This window comes from Argopecten irradians, chromosome 16 (assembly GCF_041381155.1).
Source record: "Argopecten irradians isolate NY chromosome 16, Ai_NY, whole genome shotgun sequence".
NCBI lineage: Eukaryota > Metazoa > Mollusca > Bivalvia > Pectinida > Pectinidae > Argopecten > Argopecten irradians.
Window position 1 is genome coordinate 32,546,009 of NC_091149.1, and position 14,721 is coordinate 32,560,729.

The 14,721-nt window shown below is 38.5% G+C and overlaps 1 long non-coding RNA gene across 3 annotated transcripts; it reads right to left on the reverse strand.

The window, feature by feature from the left end:
- Positions 1–3,271: 3,271 nt before the first annotated feature.
- On the reverse strand, positions 3,272–14,453 carry LOC138311032 (uncharacterized). 3 transcript variants are annotated; one of them, XR_011206512.1, is made up of 3 exons: positions 14,417–14,453; positions 3,875–3,983; positions 3,272–3,396 (listed from the first exon to the last, which is right to left on the reverse strand). It is a non-coding gene; the product is annotated as an uncharacterized lncRNA (long non-coding RNA). The 3 variants fall into 3 exon arrangements; XR_011206513.1 differs by lacking the exon at positions 14,417–14,453 and adding an exon at positions 11,054–11,097; XR_011206514.1 differs by lacking the exon at positions 14,417–14,453 and adding an exon at positions 5,559–5,603.
- Positions 14,454–14,721: the final 268 nt, after the last annotated feature.

A 14,721-nucleotide genomic window follows, 5' to 3' on the forward strand; every position in this document is an offset into this window, starting at 1 on the left:
TTACCAGACAAGGAAGAAGGAGGCGACAATGATCTGTAGAGTGGTGGCGACCTCCGGACTACATGGAGTTACATACTTACCAGACAAGGAAGAAGGAGGCGACAATGATCTGTAGAGTGGTGGCGACCTCCGGACTACATGGAGTTACATACTTACCAGACAAGGAAGAAGGAGGCGACAATGATCTGTAGAGTGGTGGCGACCTCCAGACTACATGGAGCTACATACTTACCAGACAAGGAAGAAGGAGGCGACAATGATCTGTAGAGTGGTGGCGACCTCCAGGACTACATGGAGTTACATACTTACCAGACAAGGAAGAAGGAGGCGACAATGATCTGTAGAGTGGTGGCGACCTCCAGACTACATGGAGTTACATACTTACCAGACAAGGAAGAAGGAGGCGACAATGATCTGTAGAGTGGTGGCGACCTCCGGACTACATGGAGCTACATACTTACCAGACAAGGAAGAAGGAGGCGACAATGATCTGTAGAGTGGTGGCGACCTACGGACTACATGGAGCTACATACTTACCAGACAAGGAAGAAGGAGGCGACAATGATCTGTAGAGTGGTGGCGACCTCCGGACTACATGGAGCTACATACTTACCAGACAAGGAAGAAGGAGGCAACAATGATCTGTAGAGTGGTGGCGACCTCCAGACTACATGGAGTTACATACTTACCAGACAAGGAAGAAGGAGGCGACAATGATCTGTAGAGTGGTGGCGACCTCCAGACTACATGGAGTTACATACTTACCAGACAAGGAAGAAGGAGGCGACAATGATCTGTAGAGTGGTGGCGACCTCCAGACTACATGGAGTTACATACTTACCAGACAAGGAAGAAGGAGGCGACAATGATCTGTAGAGTGGTGGCGACCTCCGGACTACATGGAGTAACATACTTACCAGACAAGGAAGAAGGAGGCGACAATGATCTGTATAAGTGGTGGCGACCTCCGGACTACATGGAGTTACATACTTACCAGACAAGGAAGAAGGAGGCTGTACAATGATCTGTAGAGTGGTGGCGACCTCCAGACTACATGGAGTTACATACTTACCAGACAAGGAAGAAGGAGGCGACAATGATCTGTATAGTGGTGGCGACCTCCAGACTACATGGAGTTACATACTTACCAGACAAGGAAGAAGGAGGCGACAATGATCTGTAGAGTGGTGGCGACCTCCGGACTACATGGAGTTACATACTTACCAGACAAGGAAGAAGGAGGCGACAATGATCTGTAGAGTGGTGGCGACCTCCAGACTACATGGAGTTACATACTTACCAGACAAGGAAGAAGGAGGCGACAATGATCTGTAGAGTGGTGGCGACCTCCAGACTACATGGAGTTACATACTTACCAGACAAGGAAGAAGGAGGCGACAATGATCTGTAGAGTGGTGGCGACCTCCGGACTACATGGAGTTACATACTTACCAGACAAGGAAGAAGGAGGCGACAATGATCTGTAGAGTGGTGGCGACCTCCAGACTACATGGAGTTACATACTTACCAGACAAGGAAGAAGGAGGCGACAATGATCTGTAGAGTGGTGGCGACCTCCAGACTACATGGAGTTACATACTTACCAGACAAGGAAGAAGGAGGCGACAATGATCTGTAGAGTGGTGGCGACCTCCGGACTACATGGAGTTACATACTTACCAGACAAGGAAGAAGGAGGCGACAATGATCTGTAGAGTGTGCGGACTACATGGAGTTACATACTTACCAGACAAGGAAGAAGGAGGCGACAATGATCTGTAGAGTGGTGGCGACCTCCAGACTACATGGAGTTACATACTTACCAGACAAGGAAGAAGGAGGCGACAATGATCTGTATAGTGGTGGCGACCTCCAGACTACATGGAGTTACATACTTACCAGACAAGGAAGAAGGAGGCGACAATGATCTGTAGAGTGGTGGCGACCTCCAGACTACATGGAGTTACATACTTACCAGACAAGGAAGAAGGAGGCGACAATGATCTGTAGAGTGGTGGCGACCTCCAGACTACATGGAGTTACATACTTACCAGACAAGGAAGAAGGAGGCGACAATGATCTGTATAGTGGGTGGCGACCTCCGGACTACATGGAGTTACATACTTACCAGACAAGGAAGAAGGAGGCGACAATGATCTGTAGAGTGGTGGCGACCTCCGGACTACATGGAGCTACATACTTACCAGACAAGGAAGAAGGAGGCGACAATGATCTGTATAGTGGTGGCGACCTCCGGACTACATGGAGTTACATACTTACCAGACAAGGAAGAAGGAGGCGACAATGATCTGTAGAGTGGTGGCGACCTCCGGACTACATGGAGTTACATACTTACCAGACAAGGAAGAAGGAGGCGACAATGATCTGTAGAGTGGTGGCGACCTCCAGACTACATGGAGTTACATACTTACCAGACAAGGAAGAAGGAGGCGACAATGATCTGTATAGTGGTGGCGACCTCTCCGGACTACATGGAGTTACATACTTACCAGACAAGGAAGAAGGAGGCGACAATGATCTGTAGAGTGGTGGAGACCTCCGGACTACATGGAGTTACATACTTACCAGACAAGGAAGAAGGAGGCGACAATGATCTGTATAGTGGTGGCGACCTCCAGACTACATGGAGTTACATACTTACCAGACAAGGAAGAAGGAGGCGACAATGATCTGTATAGTGGTGGCGACCTCCAGACTACATGGAGTTACATACTTACCAGACAAGGAAGAAGGAGGCGACAATGATCTGTAGAGTGGGTGGCGACCTCCGGACTACATGGAGTTACATACTTACCAGACAAGGAAGAAGGAGGCGACAATGATCTGTATAGTGGTGGCGACCTCCGGACTACATGGAGCTACATACTTACCAGACAAGGAAGAAGGAGGCGACAATGATCTGTAGAGTGGTGGCGACCTCCGGACTACATGGAGCTACATACTTACCAGACAAGGAAGAAGGAGGCGACAATGATCTGTAGAGTGGTGGCGACCTCCGGACTACATGGAGCTACATACTTACCAGACAAGGAAGAAGGAGGCGACAATGATCTGTAGAGTGGTGGCGGCCTACGGACTACATGGAGCTACATACTTACCAGACAAGGAAGAAGGAGGCGACAATGATCTGTAGAGTGGTGGAGACCTCCGGACTACATGGAGCTACATACTTACCAGACAAGGAAGAAGGAGGCGACAATGATCTGTAGAGTGGTGGCGACCTCCGGACTACATGGAGCTACATACTTACCAGACAAGGAAGAAGGAGGCGACAATGATCTGTAGAGTGGTGGCGACCTCCGGACTACGACAACATGTCCCGTCGACGTGGTTCATGTTGTCATTACAGTACATATTCATCAACATCTGGGCATCCTTAAAGAGGAAATCAAAATTTATTTTTTTCTATCTGAAGAATTTAAAATATATCTTAGTTGTATCATAACAATCTTATACAATTTAGTAATACTTTCCGAAAATGTTCATTTAAAAGAAACCTTAACTTGTGGTCCTAATTTCTTAATGTATATCTAAAATTTAACTTACTATGAAACCATGGATTTTCAAAACAGCTATTAATTTACATGATTTTCATTTCAAATCAAACTTGTGGGGATCAGCTTTATATATCCCGATACATGTATTTCATTATAGTAAAAATATATTTGAGGTAGATATAATTATGCAAAGATTAAGTTTTGCAAAATTAATTTTCTTGTTCATGAAATTCATAATTTTAAGCAAATTGTGCCCAAAAAGAAGGTTAATTTACAGCTTTAATGCTGCCCCATCAAGTTAAGAACAGCAGTATTATTTTCCAGGATCCAGATCAGGTTTTTATATATACACTTACCAGATCTAGTGCAGGCTTAGTCATGTGGAGACCGTCTCTGACCCTCTCTCTGATCCCCTGAGCAACCAATCGTGATGAACTCCAAACCTTGGCAACACTTTCATCATCCCTTAACAAGATTATTTTTCAATAATTAAAGAAAAAGCAAATAATATTGCAATTATGCAAATGAACAAAAGAATGCAGCAAACAAAAAACATCAATATACTCTTTAGCTACTGTTACAAAATATTTCAAAGACGAGGATTGCCTTACTACTTAAAACAACAAATAAATTCCCATTCCAACATTACCATCAGATGCTTAATGAAATTCCGGCATAACAATATATAATAATCACGTCAGTACAAATTCAAATGATCAATATTACAACTGCATATGGATGACACCAAGAAGAACTTGATATCGTCTCTTTCAAATGAATATTTTCTGATGTATAAATATAGGATTTTTCCCTGAAACTGTTTTTGCAAAACATCTGACAACTTCAACTGTCACAAAAACGTATGTTTAAATAAAACAGTAAACTCATTCAAAAGCTTTTTATTTTCACTTTTATTTCATATAACGTCATATCCGACGACAAAATGGCGGCATGTGGCATACCTAGTGATACTGACTCTTGACATAAATACTTTTCTGACTATCAGTCATTAAAACACTATCAAGACAATAATATGACTGAAGGCAAGGCCTGAAAGGGCGCAGCCAGATGTTTTAATATGAATCATGCAAAGCGTAGGAAGACCTACTTGTTTATTTTATTTTCTATTTCAAGTAGAAGACAGAATTTAGAAATGAAAGGACGCACTTTAAACTATAGAAGTATTTATGATGTAATAATTGTCTTCATAAACTCAAAGAAATGAACTCAAAGATTCAGATTTCTCTGTGTACATTCAAGGCATGGAGTGACGTGTATGCGAATACTATAATTTCGCGCCATTTGTTGATGTTATGTGACGTCATGATTCCTTGTGCTCATCTTCACCTTGGTAGATATTTTGACTGCATTCTATAGCTTTTAATTTTCATAGTGTTAATATCATTATTTAAAAAATAATAAAAAATGTTTAATTACTTCTGTTATGCATTTGCATTAATTAAATACATATTTACTGGGGAGAGCAGTAGCGGAGCAACGCACAACCTCCCCATATATATGAAAAAATGGCGGCCACAAACTGAAGCTGACAGTGTGTAGGATTGAATTATGAAGATTGTTTTTTTTTCTTGTATTTTTGTGTATCTGTTACCTTAGAAGTCCTTCGGGCACGAAGGGCTGAGCCATTATTGTATATCATGATCAGGAGGCCAAGTTGGCCTGAATTGATTATCTGCCATGTATCTTATCAAACATATTGTAAAGTAAATCGCTTGACCTCATGTCTTTGGGTTACGGTGATTTCCTTTCACAAATTTTGTCTAATGTCAAAGAGTCAGGGAATATATTTTATCAGCCATATCATTATTGTAGTCCTATATAGACAGCTTGATTTAAAAGATTTTGCTTTAATCAGACAATATTGAAAATTAATAATGGATGAATTGGTGTCTTCACAGATAAAGTAACTCACACGATGGTCGAGGGCTACTCTGTTGTAATTATCTATCTGTTGGTTATAACTTACAGATGGTCAAGGGCCACTCTGTTGTAATTATCTATCTATTAGTTATAACTTACAGATGGTCGAGGGCTACTCTGTTGTAATTATCTATCTGTTGGTTATAACTTACAGATTGTCGAGGACTACTCTGTTGTAATTATCTATCTGTTGGTTATAACTTTACAGATGGTCGAGGGCTACTCTGTTGTAATTATCTATCTGTTGGTTATAACTTACAGATGGTCGAGAGGGCTACTCTGTTGTAATTATCTATTGTAGTGGTTATAAAACTACCGCTGGTCTCGAGGGCAACTCTTTTGTAATTTATCTATCTGAATGTGTTAATAACTTTACAGATGGTCCCAGGGCCACTCTGTTGTAATTATCTATCTATTAGTTATAACTTACAGATGGTCGAGGGCTACTCTGTTGTAATTATCTATCTGTTGGTTATAACTTACAGATGGTCGAGGGCTACTCTGTTGTAATTATCTATCTATTAGTTATAACTTACAGATGGTCGAGGGCTACTCTGTTGTAATTATCTATCTGTTGGTTATAACTTACAGATGGTCGAGGGCTACTCTGTTGTAATTATCTATCTATTAGTTATAACTTACAGATGGTCCGAGGGCTACTCTGTTGTAAATTATCTATCTGTTGGATAGTTATAACTTACAGATGGTCGAGGCTACTCTGTTAGTAATTATCTATCTGTTGGTTATAACTTACAGATGGTCGAGGGCTACTCTGTGTAATTAATCTATCTGTTGGTTATAAACTTACAGATGGTTGATGGGGCTACTCTGTTTGTAATATATATATCTAAAGTTATAACGTACAGATGGTCGAAGGCTACTCTGTTTGTAATTATCTATCTATTAGTTTTATAACTTACAGATGGTCGAGGGCTACTCTGTTGTAATTATATCTATCTATTAGTTATAACTTACAGATGATCGAGGGCTACTCTGTTGTAATTATATATCTATTAGTTATAACTTACAGATGGTCGAGGGCTACTCTGTTGTAATTATCTATCTATTAGTAATAACTTACAGATGGTCGAGGGCTACTCTAGTTTTTAATTATCTATCAGTGATTGATATAACTTACAGATGGTCGAGGGCCTACTCTGTTGATAAATCAATCTATCTGTTTAGTTATAGACTTACAGATGGTCGAGGGCTACTACTGTTGTAATTATCTATCTGATTGGTATATAACTTACTAGATGGTCGAGGGCTACTCGTTTTGTAATTAATCTATCTGGTGGTTTAACTTACAGATGGTCGAAGGGCTACTCTGTTGTAATTATCTATCTGTTTGGTTTATAACTTACAGATGGTCCTGAGGGCTACTCTGTTGAATTATCTATCTGTTGGTTATAATCTTACAGATGGTCGAGAGCCATACTCTGTTGTAATTATCTATCTGTTGGTTATAACTTACCAGATGGTTTCGAGGGCTACTCTGTTGTAAGTTATCTATCTATCCTGTTGGATTATAACGTTAACAGATGGTCGAGGGCAACTCTGTTGTAATTATATATCTATTCGTTATAACTTAAAGATGTTCGGAGAGGCCACTCTTGTTGAAATTATCTATCTGTTGGTTATAACTTTACAGAAGTCAAGGGCTACTCTGTATTGCAATATATATCTAGTAGTTTATAATTTACAGATGTCGAGGGCTACTCTGTGTAATTATCTATCGTTAGGTTAAAAAACTCACAGAGGGACGAGGGCATATACTCAGTTTGTAATTCTCTAATCTATTAGCTATAACTTACAGATGGTCAGGGTCCTACTCTGTTGTAATTATCTATCAGTTGTTAGTGACTTAGCAGATGTACGGAGGGCTACTCAGTATTGTAATTATCTATCTATTTAGTTATATAACTAACAGATTGGCGAGGGCTTACTCTGTTGTAAAATATCTATCTGTTGGTTTATAGACATACAGATGGTCGCGGGCTGACTCTGAATGAAATTATCCTATCAGATCTTGGTTATTAACTTACTGATGGTCGAGGGCCACTCAGTTTGTAATTATCTATCTGTTGGCTTAAAACTTACAGATGGTCGAGGGCTACTGTCTGTTGTAATTATCTATTCTGAGAGGGTTATAACTTTACAGATGGTCCGAGAGCCACTCAATTGTAATTATCATATCAACTTAGTTATAAACTTTACAGATGTACTGGGGCTACTCCTGTTGTAATTATCTATCTGTTGGGTTATAACTGTACAGATGGACGATGGCCACGCTGTTGAACATTATCTATCTATTAGTTAATAACGTTACCGTGGTCGAGGGCTAACACTGTTGTAATTATATAACAATTAGTTAAAATTTAACGATGTCGAGGCGGCTTACTCTGTGTACTTCTCTATCTGATGGTTATAACTTACCAGATGGTCGAGGGACTACTCTGTTTGATAATTATAATATCTAATAGATATAACGTCACAGAAGGTCGAGAGCCACGTCTGTTGTAAATATCAATCTATTAGTTAAAACGTTACAGATTGGTCGAGGGCCACATCTGTTTGTAATTATGCTAACTATCTGGTTATAACTTACAGTATGGTCGAGGCTACACTGTTGTAATTGTCAATCTATTAGGTTATATGACTTACAGAAGTCGAGGCTACTCGTTGTAATTAACTATCTGTTGGTTATTACTTACCAGATGGTTCTGAGGCTACTCGTTGTAATTATCTATCTATTAGTTATAACTTACAGATGGTCGAGGGCTACTCTGTTGGTAATTATCTATCTGTGTTATTATCTTATGTTTATAACTTACAGATGGTCGAGAGGGCATATTATACTATTAAGTTGTAATTATGGTCGAGGGCTATACGCTGTTTATAATCTATTAGTTATTATACCTTACAGATGGTCCGAGGGCTACCTCTGTTGTCAATTACTCTATGTTTGTAATTATAATTACTATCTATTAGGTTATAACTTACAGATGGTCGAGGGCTACTCTGTTGTAATTATCTATCTGTTGGTTATAACTTACAGATGATCGAGGGCTACTATCTATCTGTTGGTTATAACTTACAGATGGTCGAGGGCTACTCTGTTGTAATTATCTATCTGTTGGTTATAACTTACAGATGGTCGAGGGCTACTCTGTTGTAATTATCTATCTGTTATGTTATAACTTACAGATGGTCGAGGCGGCTACTCTGTTGTATCTATCTGTTGGTAATTCCGAGGGCTATCTATCTATCTGTTAGTTATAACTTACAGTATGGTCGAGGGCTTACTCTGTTTGTAATTATCTATTATCTGTTGGTTATAACTTACAGATGGGTCGAGTGCTACTCTGTTGTAATTAGTTATAATCTATCTGTTGGTTAATAACTTACAGATGGTTCGAGGGCTACTCTGTTGTAATTATCTATCTGTTGGTTATAACTTACAGATGATCGAGGGCTACTCTGTTGTAATTATCTATCTGTTGGTTATAACTTACAGATGGTCGAGGGCTACTCTGTTGTTAATTATCTATCTGTTGGTTATAAAACTTACAGATGGTCGTAGGGCTACCTCTGTTGAAATTACTTCTAATCTTTTATTATTTATAACTTACAGATGGTTCGAGGCTACTCTGTTGTAAATTATATATCTATTAGTTATAACTTTACAGATGGTCGAGGGCTTACCTCCTGTAATTATATACTATTAGTTTGTAATTATCAATCTGTTGTAATTATATATCTAATTATATAACTTACAGTCGAGGGCTATTGTTGTAATTATCTATCTATTAGTTATAACTTAAAAATGGTCTGAGGGGCTACTCTGTTGTAATTATCTATCTGTTGGTTATAACTTACAGATGTCAGAGCCACTTCTGTTTGTAATATCTATCTATGTTATAATACAGGATTCGAGAGCTACTCTGTTAGTAATTTAATTATTAGTTATACTTACAGATGGTGCGAGAGCCACCTGTTGTAATTATCTATCTATTAGTTTAATAACCTTACAGATGGCGTCGAGGAGCCACACTGGTAATTATCCTATCTATCTAGTTTATAACTTACAGATGGTCCGAGGGCTACTCTGTTGTAATTATCTATCTATGTTCGAAGCCACTCTGTTTATAACTATTAGTTATAACTTACAGATGGTCGAGGGCTAACTCTGTTGGTTATAACTTACGATGGTCGAGAGCTATCCTGTTGTAATTATAAATCTAACTATTAGTTTATAACTTACAGATGGTCGAGAGCCACTCTGTGCTACTTCTGTTGTAATTATGGTCTATCTGTTGGTTATAACTTACAGATGGTCGAGAGGCTACTCTGTTGTAATTAATCTATCTATTCTATTACTCTGTTAATAACTTACACGAGATGGGTCCCCAGGGAGGGCTCGAGGCTACTCTGTTAGTAATTATTATCTATCTGTTGGTTAGTAACTTACAGATGGTCAAGGGCCACTCTGTGTAATTATCTATCTATTAGTTAAACTTACTCGAGAGCCACTCTGTTGTAATTATCTATCTAATTAGTAACTTATAGGGCTACTTACAGATACAGATCGAGGGCTAATTACTCTGTTGTAATTATCTATCTGTTGTAATATCTATCTGTTGCGTTATAACTTACAGATGGTCGAGGGCTACTCTATTAGTTATAAACTTTGTCGAGAGCCTCTCTGTTAATAATATCTTCCGTTGGTTTATAACCAAACAGATGGTCGAGGGCCACTCTGATTGTAATTATCTATCTGTTAGTTATAAACTTACAGATCGGAGCCACTCTGTATGAGGGCTACTCTGTTTGTAATTATCTATCTGTTAGTTATAACATACAGATGGTCGAGGGCTACTCTGTTGTAATATATCTATCTGTTTGGTTATAACTTACAGAGGGGTCGAGGGCCAACTCTGTTTGTAATTATCTATCTATTAGTTGGTTATAACTTACAGATGGTCGAGGGGTACTCTGTTGTAATTATATATCTTATTGAGTTATCAATTACAGATGATCCGAGGGCCACTCTGTTGTATTTATCTATCGCTGTTGGTTATAACTTACAGAGGTCGATGGCTACTCTGTTGTAATTAATATATCTGTTGGTTAAAACTTACAGATGGTCCAGGGCAAACTCTGTTGTAATTAACTACCTGTTTGGTTATAACTTACAGATTGGGTCGAAGGGCTACTCAGTTGTAATTGATCTATCTGTTTTGGTTATCACTTACAGATGGTGTCAAGCGGCAAAACTCCTGTTGTAATTATCTATCTGTTGGTTATAACTACAGATGATCAGAGGGGCTATCTCTGTTGTAATTTTCTATCTAATAGTTATAATTTACAGATGGAACGAGGGCTACTCTGTTGTAAGTATCTATCAGTTGGTTATACCTTACAGGATGGTCGAGGGCCACTCTGTTGGTAATTATCTATCTATATAGTTATAACTTACAGATGGTCTGAGAGCCACTCTGTTGTAATTATCTATCTATGGTGGGATTAAAACATTACAGATGGATCGAGGCCACTCTGTTGTAAAGTATCTATCTATTAGTTTATACCTTTACAGATGGTCGAGAGCCACTCTGTTGTAATTATCTATCTGTTGGTTTATAACTTACAGATGGATCGAGGGCATACTCTGTAGAAATTATCTATCTGTTGGTTATAAACTTACAGATTGTTGAGGGCTACTCCGTTGTAATTATATATCTATTAGTTATAACTTTACAGCATGGTCGAGGGCATATACTCTGTTGTAATTATATATCTAGTGTAGTTTATAACTGTACAGATGGTCGAGGGCTACTCCGTTGTAATATCTATCAGTTGGTTATAACTTTACAGATGTGTCGAGGCTACTCTGTTAGTAATTATCAACCTGTTGGTTATAAACTTACAATGGTCAGGCTCTCTGTTGTAGATTATCGTATCTCTTAGTTATAACTTACAGTATGATCGAGGGCTAACTCGGTTTTAATATATTCTATCTGTTGGTTATCACTACAGATGACGAGGGCTACTCTGTTGTATATATCTTCTGATGGTTAAACCTACAGAATGATCGGGAGGCTACTCTGTTGTAGATTATCTATCTGTTGGTTATAACTTACAGATGGTCGAGGGCTACTCTATTGTAATTATCTATCTGTTGGTTATAACTTACAGATGATCGAGGGCTACTCTGTTGTAATTATCTATCTATTAGTTATAACTTACAGATGATCGAAGTGCTACTCTGTTGTAATTATTATCTATAAGTTTATAACATACAGATGGGACGAGGCCTACTCTGTCTGTAATGTATCCTATCTGTTGGTTATAACTCACAGATTGGATCCGAGGGCCACTATGTTGTAAATTAATATATCTATTTAGTTATAATTTACAGGATGGTCGAGTGCTATCTCTGTTGTAATTATCTATCTGTATGGTTATAACTCACAGAATGAGTCGAGGGCTATACTCTTTGTAGTATGAATCTATCTATTAGTTATAACTTAACAGATGGCGTCGAGGCTACTCTCTGTATTGTAATTATCTATCTTTGTTATAACAATATCCGATGGTCGAGGGCTAAACTCTGGGTAGATTATCAATCCTGAATGGTTATATACTTACAGATGGACAGGGCCACTGCTGTTTGAATTGTCTATCTGTTGGTTTAGTGACTTACAGATGGTCTAGGCTACTCTGTATGTAATTTATCTATCTATTAGTTATAACTTACAGATGATCGAGTGCTACTCTGTTGTATTTATCTATCAGTTGGTATATAACTTACAGATGGGTCCGAGGGGCAACTCTGTTTTAATTTATCTGATCTGTACGTTATAACTATACAGATGGTCGAGAGCCCCTGCTGTAGTAATTATCTATCTGTTGGTTCTCACTTTACAGAAGATCGAGGGCTACTCTGTTGTAAATTAACTATCTGTTAGTTATAACTTACAGAAGGGGTGGGGGGGGGGGATTCGGGGGGGGGGGGTGTCGACAGAGACTCTGTTGTAGGGGGCGATCTTGTGGTTATAACTTACAGTAAGGTCGAGGGCTAACTCTGTTGTAATTATCTATCGTTGGTTATAACTTACAGATGTCAGGGCTACTCGTTGTAATTATCTATCGGTTGGTATAACTTACAGATGGGTTCTACGGGGCTACTCTGTTGTAATTATCTATGTGTTGGTTATAACTAACAAGATTGTCGAGACCAATCTGTTGTAAATAATCTTGCTATTACTTATAACTTACTGAATGATCGACGAGGGCTACTGCTGAGTGTTATTATCTAACAGTTTGTTATAACTTTACAGCCGATGGTCTGAGGAGAGCTACTCTGTTGTAAATTATCTATCTATTAGTTATTAACTTTACAGATGGCAGGGGGCTACTCTGTTGTTAATTAATTCGATTCTATTAGTTATGAACTTACAGATGGCGAGAGCCACTCTATTGTAATTATCTTCTGTTGGTTAGTGACTTACAGATGGCCGAGGGCTACTCTGTTGTAATTATCTATCTGTTGGTTATAACTTACAGATGATCGAGGGCTACTCTGTTGTAATTATCTATCTGTTGGTTATAACTTACAGATGGTCGAGGGCTACTCTGTTGTAATTATCTATCTGTTGGTTATAACTTACAGATGGTCGAGGGCTACTCTGTTGTAATTATCTATCTGTTGGTTATAACTTACAGATGGTCGAGGGCTACTCTGTTGTAATTATCTATCTGTTGGTTATAACTTAACAGATGTAACCCCCCGAGGGGCCACTCTGTTGTAATTACTATCTATTAGTTAATAACTGTACAGATGATCGAGGCTACTGTGTTGTCATTATAACTATCTGTTTGGGGATGACTTACAGATGGGCGAGAGCCATCTGTTGTAATTATCTATCTACATATTAATAGAATTACAGATGGTCGAGAGCCACTCTGTTGTAGATTATCTATCTGTTTGGTTGTAACTTACAGATAGGTCGAGGGCCAATCTGGATGATAATTATGCCTATCTATGAGTAATAACTAACAAATGATCGAGAGCCACTACTGTTGTATATTATAGTATCTATTAGTTATAAACTGACAGATGATCGAGGGCTACTCTGTTTGTTAATTTACTATCCTGTATGTTTATAACTTACAGATGATCGAGAGGTACTACTCTGTTGTAATAATCCTATATGTTGGTTAATAACTATACAGATGTCCGAGGGGCTACACTGTTGTACATATGTATCAGTTGGTTATAACATTACAGATGGTCGAGGGCTTCTCTGTGTAAGTTATATATCTATTAGTTATAACTTACAGATTAGATCCGAGGGCTACACCTGTTTGTAATTATCTAGGTATCTGTATTGTTTATAACTTACAGATGGTCGAGGGCTTATCTGTTTGTAATATTCTAACTGTTGTTATAAACTACAGATGGTCGAGGGCTACTTCTGTTAGTAATTAGCAATCTATTAGTTTTAACATACAGATGATCGAGTGCTTACTCATGTTGTAATTATCTATCTGTTAGGTTTATAACTCATAGAGGGTTGAGGGCCACTCTGTTTGTAATTATACTATCTGTTGTTATAAACTTACCGATGGTCCGAGGGCACTCTCAGTGTAATTATATATCTATTAGGTTATAACTTACAGATGGTCGGAGAGCTAACTCCAGAATGTTATTATACTATCTGTTTGTTATTACCATACAGATGATCGAGGGCTAACACTGTTGTAATTACTATATATTAGTTATAAACTCACAGAAGGTCGAGGGCTCCCTGTATAATTACTATCAGTTGGTTATAACTTACAGATGGTCGAGGGCTACTCATGTTGTAATTAATTATCTGTTGGTTATAATCTTACAGATGGTCCGAGGAGCCACTCTGGGTTAGTAATTATATATTTATTAGTTATAAACTTACAGATGGTCGAGTGCCACTCTGTAGTGATTATCTATCTGTTGGTTAGAACTTACAGCTGATCGAGGGCCACTCTGTTGTAATCTATCTATCTATTAGTTTATAACTTAATGAAGGTCGAGTGCTACTCTGTTGTAATTATCTATCTATTAGTATAACTCACAGATGGTCGAGGGCTACTCTGTAGTAATTTATCTATCTGTTGGTTATAACTTACCAAGAAATTTTTTGGTCCGAGGGCAACTATGTTTGTACTTATATATCTATTAGTTAATAACTTAACAGAATGGTCGAGGCTACTATGTTGT